The 9,494-nt window shown below is 43.7% G+C and overlaps 1 pseudogene; it reads right to left on the bottom strand.

Moving 5' to 3' along the window:
- Nucleotides 1–1,993: 1,993 nt before the first annotated feature.
- Nucleotides 1,994–9,494, bottom strand: part of LOC149354411 (uncharacterized) — an 11,857-nt pseudogene continuing 4,356 nt past the window's right edge.

Consider the following 9,494-nt stretch of genomic DNA (forward strand, 5'->3'; position numbering starts at 1 on the left):
AATGTAAAGGAACCCTGGACAGCACTCATTTCGAAATGAGGCCCATAGAAACAAGAACTGCTTTTACCATGTAGAGTCAGCGGAGGCTGTACATGAGCTACAGCAGATGTCGTCGGCTTGTACAGCAACGGAAAATGTGACATCCACTTGGTGACGTAGGGGAATGGGGGGGGGGGGGGTGGAAGAGGTTGTAGGTAAAGTTGGGTCACATCTATTGCTCCAAACATACCAACATTGCATCCCAACAGTCAAAAAGTTCATTTAATCTGCGGCTCTGTTTTTTTTTGTCGTGCCACGGCATGTTTCTCAGTTTTCAATTCCTATAGATCCTTCCCATCGGAGCATCCATTGTAAAAGGCGTAGCAACACATAGTGCCGAGGCATTGCCGCCAGGCCTGTCTCGAGACCGGAGTCTTTTTACAGCGAAAACTCTAATACCATTGTACCAGCCATTTGGTACAAGGAAGTCAAGTGTACAAAGGCACCCGGGTAACGCGTAGTGCGTTTTTTATTCGCTGTCTGAACCCTCCATTTGGTTTTGGGAAGAAGAAAAAAGCATAACAACCTCACATCGTAGATAGACACCCCCCGCCACTTCAAAGCGCGATTCAATGTCCAGTGTCCCAGGGAGCAAGTTATGTGCCTTTGATTTCCTCAAAAACATCAAAGTATACACTCTCCTTTGGTTTTTCTGAAAGTAAGAGCGCATAATTTGCGTCCAATTTGGGGTGTTCTAATAAGGGGTTAAATACGTTCCCGCGTTATTCCGCGGTTGACGCTGTTCAAACCTCTACCCCACCCCGTGATCGCTCCCGCTACCAAGTGCACGCTAACCACGGCTGGCCTGGCTCTGAGGGAGCAAAGGAACATAGAGAATACGGGCTAACACCTTAATAGCACTTATTTCTAGTGGAACAACAACAACAACTGGCGACAAAATACACTACGGAATCGAGGTTTTCCAACGCATCAGCAAGGTTACGAGAGAATGTTCGCCCACTCTAGTGCAAGGTATAAACTCCGAGCTAGGTAGGACGGGACGAGCTTGCGAGGAATGTTCCCACGAGGGCTCGCCCAGCTGACGGAGAGCGGAACGCCGCGTCGAAACGTCTGCACGCGAATGGTTCCCGAGGTCGATGACCTGGGACAGCTGTATTCCTGGGCCTTGAACAATAATGCCTACTGGCGGTACTATCACAGCAACGCAGGTGCCCTCCATTGTCTCTTTAGGCAATTTGAAAGGGGTTGGAGCTAGAAGCTGGGGTGAAAGCAGGCTCCAATTTTTTGGAGCGGGCAAGAGAGCAGCAGATATCCAATTTTGGAGCAGCTTTGGAGCAGCAAATGTCCCATTTTGGAGCAGGTTGGAACCAATTTGTAGGCTTTTTCTGAGCACTTTTGTAGCAGACTGGCGACGCTTAAATGCGACTGAGAGGAATTTTGTTTGCAACTAGACCAAAACCAGCATAAATATTGATCACGGATCCCACAGCACAGAATTCATTAAAATGACTGCAATTGTTCTAGATATTTGCTAGAGTTTAAGAAAAACATAGACATATGGCAGCTACTACAAACAGTAGTTGCAGTACATTAGCTGTTATTCATTTCAGTTCAGAAAAAAAAATGAAAACAACATCATAATGGCGACAGTTTTATTTCTATTAAAGAAACCCAGAGCACGTCACTGCAAAAACACCACATATATGACTATGGCACTAATGGTAAAGCATTAGCCGGGACAATTAAGGTAAACTGTTTTAGACTGGTTTACTGCTGAATGTATAAGGGAAGACAGGTGAAAAATGAAGAACAGGTGTTAAATGGCTTGCAGTGAATATAATGACTAGAAGCAAAGTGGACTAGAACTACCTACTGTCATATAAAATAGAAAGACCTTGCCGTTAAACATTAAAAACATGTGAGCTGCGTAATGGGGTTTGCACAAAAACTTCACCTTAACAAAGATTCCGTTGTCCTTCATATACTGAAGAGCTCAGCCAACTGTTTTGGTTCGCTCTATCCCAGATGGCAGTTTAGACTTCACATCACACAGCAAAATATTGCCACTCTCTACCTTGTCCATGTCCCTGTCAGTCACACTTTTACTTATAAGCTCTTGTGCACTTGCAAGTAGAACTTTGAGAGATGACAGTTTGTATTGGAGGCTAGACTTCTCACCCATCAGCTTTTTCGCACACAGACTTTAGTTGCCTCCTCCAATACATGCTTTCGCTTTTGGGACTTTGCAGTCTTTTCCTCTTCGATTCGCTCCCGCTACACCTTGTAGGACTTTTCAACGTTCCTGAGAATCCCTGGCCTGAGGCACCTTCGTAGCATCTCCACTGTACCGCTTCATGAACACCTTGGTGTGACGAAGGCTGGAAATGCCTGTTGCGCACAAAGTACTTTTATGGTGAAGTGCTTGTTTGTTTTCACGGAATCCTTGTTCACAATCTGCGTTTCCCTCAGGTAATGGAAGGGCTGCTTTGACAAGCTTAGTAATCCTTGGACATTTAGCATGGCCAGCAGGTGTCTGCAATGAAAACACACTTGCCCAATGGGTAACGACATTAGGAGGCAGTTCCCAGTCACTGATTTCACACGTAAGAGAATTCTATTCATCAGTGAGGGATGACATATCGCAGGGTGTAATGACCTGAGGCAGTGCGTTAGCCACATAGCGCAGTGACGATGTGAAAAAATCCCCTTCGGTGTCTGGGTTTAAAACCTCAAATGAAAAACAGCTTGTTGTCTTGAGGCAGCCTCGTGATCAGGGACTTTGCACAAGCTATGTAAACATTTCTTGCCTTGATGCAAAATGCCTTCTTCTCAATAGGATTCCACAGTTTCATTCACTACTCCGTGTCGAGGACAATTTCAGGTTTTGCCTTCCAATTTTCAGAGGACTGTGCATCAAATTCTTTCAGTTGTGAGCCAGTAACACCTGCAAATAACTCTTGGCGCAGAAACCTCCGAAGGATCTGCATCGCGAGAACCATTATCTCGTCATAGAAAACGTTCCAGAGAGTGTCCTTGCTTTAGAAGAGCGTTTGAAATCTCAATTATCTCAGCAGTGTTTTGAAGGAAAAATAACTTTGCTCGCAGTGTTTTGTCACAAAACGCAGATGACAGACGACCGTGACTCATAGATCAACACCTTGGCTATCCAGCTTTGGAGAAGAATACCGTGAGGACATCATATGATTCTAGCACTCGCCCAACACTTGGAAGCAGTGTTGTGGCAGACCTAGACCATTCAGCAGCTCCTTCATATCCGCATGCCTTGTGGTAAACTTGAATTAATAGTGGACATCACTTACAAGAGACTCCACATCCGCGCAGAACATATCCAGCCCAGCAGCAAAAAGGGTCGTGAACTTTGTGGAGGCCGCATTCACCGATGTCAACCACGTCAGTGCACACTTCCTTCTTTATTTATTTATTTATTCATTATTCCTCAAAGGTCCAGAAGGACATTACATGAGGGGTGGGCTGACAAAATTCTATTATTTTGGACACAGATGATCTTCTTTAGCCTGCGCTTAAGGCTTTTCATTACGTTAGGGCCGTCGCTGTAAAAACATAACATGTTATTCTTGCGAATGTCACTGAGGGCATCCTCAATGCAGGAAAACAGCTCATCAGCGGTGGCATGGCCCAAACGAAAGGACTACATATGCTCCATCGCAACATTTTCAGGGTTGGCAGAGTAGTAGCTGACAATCACGTGCAGCTGCTGCACCTTGGCCTCAGGGATTGAGCTCTCGTAAATCATGATGGTGTAGAATATGTCGGGCAAGTCAAGCTCCTGAACTGCTTTTGTCTTCAAATATGGCCTCACGCCATTAAAAATAACGTACGAAATTTCTTGCGTCCACACTGGAAGCCTTTCGCTGTTTCTGAATCCGGAAACATGAGACGGTACGTCGCTGTTGCTGCGTCTCCAAATGTGTAGGGGATGTTGTTTGCTACCACAGAGAGGGCAAAAAGAGTTTCTCCTTGGCAGTGAGCGGCAAACCTTTGTCCCGGTCTAAACGTTTGCTTCGCTTTTGGCAGGCTCTGCAAACCAGGGGACAGTATCAGCCGGAAAGCGGCTCGTATCTTCAACGACTATCACCTTCGCAACTGCTTCGGGTGACTGATCTGCGCATGCGGCTCTCAAGAAAGCTGCTGTTTCGACATAGCAACCCATCCTTGCCTTCATTGGCTCTGGACCTGCCAAAGATGTCCCCCTGGCGCCGATTACCGACTATTTGAAGGCCGGCAACTTCGTGGACCGTTGCAGTCAGCGGCAAACCTTTGTCCCGATCTAAACGTTTGCTTCGCTTTTGGCAGGTGAGTGTTGGTTACACCTGTTGTAATTCATCACTTTTCGTGTTTGCCGCTGACTGCACCATGTCTTCTTTGTGTACTTCTTGCTCAAAAGCCATACCGAAAGATGGGAAATTTATGACTTGCTGTGCCTGTGAGGGCGAATTTCACTTGGGGAAAAACTGCTCGTCAGTTACTGATAACGCCTACAAGAAGATGAGTACGGTAACACGTGAAACATGGAAGTGTCCTTCATGCAAGGATAATTCGGTGGCGCAACCTGACTTAGCATCCAACCCCGATGGCGGTTCGTTCTCGCAGCAACTGTCTGCTCATAATGTGAAGCTGGATACTTTGACTACCACTGTATCAGCACTGATGGTGAAAATAGAAGAACTATTGTTTGTCAAGGAAACTAGTGAAACGGTTGCTTGAGCAGTCGAGGACACACAGTCAGCTATTGACTTCCTTTCGTCACGGTATGACTCTGTGCTTGCTACGGTGACCACTAATCAGGCTGAGCTTGCAGATCTTCGATCACAAGTTCAATCACTGTCTTCAACAGTAGTTTCCCAGGCAGAAGTGATTGACAGGATGAGTGGAGAGATAAATGATCTCGAACAATACAGCAGACGATGTAACTTCGAGATTCACGGCCTTCCAGTCAAATCTGATGAAACTTGCACACTTTCTAAAGTACCTTAGCAGGCAAACTAAACATTACCGAATTTCAAGCAGCAGATATCTCAGCAGTCCATCGGCTGCCATCCAGAGGCGACTATATCCCACCGATCCTACTGCAGACTCAGTCGGTTTCTGTTAAGCAGAAATGGCTCGGAGCTCGGAAGGGCCTTCCTGATTTGGTGCAAGACGACCAGTCTCCTCGGCTGTTTTTTAACGATAACCTGTGTCGGGTTAATCGCGAGCTGTTCCGACTAGCAATGTCTCGGGGCAAACAAAAGGGTTTTGAGTTCGTCTGGACCAAAAATGGGAAGGTCCTTGCAAAGCAGTCCGAAGGCGCACCTCTCATTCGCATCAACAAGTTTTCGCAACTTGAGAAACTAACATAACCATGTCTGATACAGGTTTCGTGAAGTGTTCCGATTTTTCTCAAGTCCGGAAGTTCTTTCAGTATCAAACAGGCAATTCATTTCAGTTAACTCATGTTAATATTCGCAGTATAGGGAAACACTGGGACCATTTTTGTGCGTTAACTCACCCTTTTCACTCAAGTTTTGACGTCGTTGCTCTCACGGAAGTGAACGCTTCGTCAGACGTGTTACTACATTTCTCGCTGCCAGGCTACCAGTTATGTTCTTACACTCGTTTAAAAGGAATGGGAGGAGGAATCGCAGTTTTTGTTAAGGATTCTTGGTCCATTTCTGAAATTACTGTTCCTTTCACTCAAGCAGAAGTAGTTGCGCTCCGCTTAAGTACACCTTGGTTGTCGCTGGTTCTTCTCGCAATTTACCGCCCTCCGTGTTGTAACGGTCGAATCTTTTTAGCTGAGCTTGATTTTGCAATATCATCATTCTCCCGCGAAGAACACATGTGCATTATTGGTGATATGAATATCGATATTCTACGTCCCACTGTGTCAACGGTCGCAGATAATCTGGACACTTTATTAAAGTGGGGACTAGCGACTACAATCCACAGCCCTACACGTGAGGAATACTTAGCTGGGCAGCTGGTCGCGTCTTGCATCGACCACATCAACGTGCGTTCTCAAAACCTGTCGGTGCGGCCTGCTGTGGTTGAGGTCAAGCTTGCAGACCACTATTTCATTTTCTGCTCGTTAACAGATACCTCCAGCCATCCTGCATCTATTCACAGCCAGCAAAAGGTATCAGTACTTGATTATAAGCGTCTTGATGAAAGAATAGCAAAGCATGATTGGTATTCTTTTATACACAGTGTGTCCCCTGCGGACTTATATGACAGGTTGGTCGATGTTTTTCGTTCACACAAAGCAGAATCTTCCCGCATGGTGACAGTTAAACAACGAAATTTAGACAATAAGTGGATGTCTCCCGGAATACTGGAAGCCATTAAAGAGAAGGATCTTCTCTGGGCTCGATCAAGACGTGCCCCAAAGTGTTCTGAGCTACGACTGCAGTTTAAACGTGAACGAAACCGTGTCAACGCCATGATCCGTCTGGCCAAGCGCAACCACTTTAGGTCTCAGTTTAATGGCGCACGTTTTAACAGCAACAAAACATGGTCATTGGTGAATAGTCTGAAAGGAGGGAGCGCTGCTATCTACAATGATACATATTTCATCTCGCATTTTCATAAATAGAGACGGAGCATTGCGAATGACTTCAACAATTTTTTTTCTCTGGTCTCTGGTGCATCTCGAACCCCTCCTACCGACTGTCCTATGCCTCTCAGTGTGATGGAATCTGCTTTCCTTCCTGATATTACTGAAAGTGATTTAAGGTGTACACTTTTCAGTCTTAAACGTAGCAAATCTCCTGGTCATGACGGCCTCACGATTTCTGAATTGTGCAGAAATTTTTAAGCGATTAAAGGTGTTCTATTAGTTATCCTTAACACTATCATTTCTACTGGTATAATACCTGCTTCAATGAAAACTGCTAAAGTTATACCTTTGTACAAGGGTGGCTCCAGAAACATTATGAGTAATTACCGACCTATCTCTATTCTACCATGCATTGGCCAAATTTTTGAGAAGGATCTATTACTCACCATGACGAATTTTTTGAATACGCACAGTGTTCTATCACCTTGTCAGTACGGCTTTATAGCAGGAAAAGGAACAACGGTTCTTCTTGAAGAATTCTCTGACGTGCTAAATTCAGCTTTTGATAAGAATCAAGTCGCATGTTCTCTTTTCCTGGACGTAAGCAAGGCTTTTGATAGCATCTGCCACGTTCTTTTGCTTGATAAACTTTCTGCGCTGGGATTTGGAGGTTCGTTTTAGAACTGCTTACTAACTTTTTACAAGATAGGCGCCAATATGTGTCGATTTCAAGATTCCATAGCGATTTCACGGCAATTACCTCGGAAGTCCCGCTGGGTTCTATATTGGGTCCATTATTATTCAATCTATACGTTAACGACCTTACTAACAGTGTGCCAGCTTTACTGTTTCAGTATGCTGATGACACTGTTATTGTTGCATGTGCAAAGAAATACACTGATGCTGTTACAGCACTACAGATAGCAGCTATTAAAGCCATGGACTGGTTTAAGTTTAATCTTAAAAATGTTAATACTTCTAAAACATAACTGATCTGTTTTCATAACCCATTAAAACATGTAGAATTGACTGACCTTGTTTATTTGCATACTTCCTGTTGTTTTAATTGCAACTATGTACCAGTAAAATATGCGCATTCGGTCAAATATCTTGGCCTGATCTTCGACAGTGATCTCTCTTGGAACTCGCACCTTTCTTTTGTTTGCCAAAGGCTTCGTGCTGTATCGTGTGTCCTGTACAACATTAGATATTTTATGCCTTTTTCTGTCCGTAAATGTGTTGCACATGCTCTAGCCTATAGTGTGCTTAGGTACGGAAATGCTGTTTGTGGTCACTGCACGGTTCGCTGGCAACACAGGGTGAAATCGCTTTTGCGTTTGCTTCTAAAGAATATTGCTTACGACCTATCCATTGGTAATGACATTGATATTTTTAGAAGACTAAAGCTTCCAAGTTTTAACTCTTTATTAAGAGAAACTATTGTGCTAAAACACTTCTGGTACAGTCAGTTCACCATTCCATATGTTCCTGCTCGGGATTTAAGACCAAAATACCGCTACTGCATTCCTCGCTCCTCAACCCGGTACGGAAAAAAAGCACACATCGAGAATTACCGACCCATATCTCTAACTTCCACATCATGTAAAATTTTAGAACATATAATTCATAAACATATATTAGGTTTCTTGGAACAGCACAAAGTACTTACCGATTTTCAGCATGGTTTCAAGCGTGGGTTTTCCACAAGTACACAGTTAGTTGAAACTGTGCATGACTTTGCTCAGTCGATTAACCAGGGAAAACAAACAGACGCAATATTCATGGATTTCCGTAAAGCATTCGATAAGGTGTCACATAACAAACTAATTCATAAATTAAGTTATTACATTAAAAACGACAGGATACTTGCATGGATTAAAGCTTATCTCTCGAACAGATGTCAGTTCGTCACTCTGAACAATATTTCTTCTAGCAGTGTCCGGGTTATGTCTGGCGTCCCCCAGGGATCTGTTTTGGGACCACTCTTATTTCTTATGTTTATTAATGACATTGTGGCAGATCTTTCAGTTCGCGTGAGGCTGTACGCGGATGACTGTATCCTGTATCAAATGGTGTCTTCGGTTGACGACCAGGTGCGTCTAAATAATGACCTAGCGAAAGTGGTTGCGTGGTGCAACAAATGGCAGATGTGCATTAATTTTGAAAAAACCGTGTTCATGAAAATTACAAACAAGAAAATGCCTCTTCATTATGTGTACGGTACTAACAGCATATCATTATTAGAAGTGACAGAGTATAAATATTTGGGCCTATGGATTACTAACAACCTTTCGTGGTCAAAACACATAGACGCTGTAGTAGCAAACTCAATGTGGAAGCTATTTTTCTTGAGGCGCTCCCTAAAGTCATCCCCACCTAGTGTTCGTCTATTGGCCTACAATTCTCTCATCCGTCCATTACTAGAATATGCCGTAATCATTTGGGACCCTTTCACGTTAACAAACATTCAGAAATTAGAGCGAATACAGTATAAAGTAGCTAGATTTGTTTTTAACTCATATGGCCGTGCATCTGTAAGTGAGCTCGTGAGGCGAAGTGGGTTACCCCCCGTCACTGAGCGCAATCGTGTTTGTCGATTAAAGTTTTTTCCAGCTTATAAAAGGACATTATAAAGTTGATACCTCTAATTATTTTTCTTACTCCTCAGGTTATAACACGAGACAAAGGCATGCACTAACAATCACCCCTTTGAACGCGCGAAATAACTGCTTTAAATATTCTTTTCTTCCGAGGACAATTACTGATTGGAATAAACTTAATAGCGAGAATGTTAATCAAAATTCTTTACTTCTGTTTGAAAAGTGCCTGTGAATGTTGTGAATTTGTGTGTGTTTATATGCTTCTATTTTGTTTTTTCCCACCCTGCTATTATCTGTACAAGATCGCAGTATCTATA

Source organism: Amblyomma mixtum, chromosome 3, assembly GCF_055824585.1.
Source record: "Amblyomma mixtum isolate Tamu chromosome 3, ASM5582458v1, whole genome shotgun sequence".
Lineage (NCBI taxonomy): Eukaryota > Metazoa > Arthropoda > Arachnida > Ixodida > Ixodidae > Amblyomma > Amblyomma mixtum.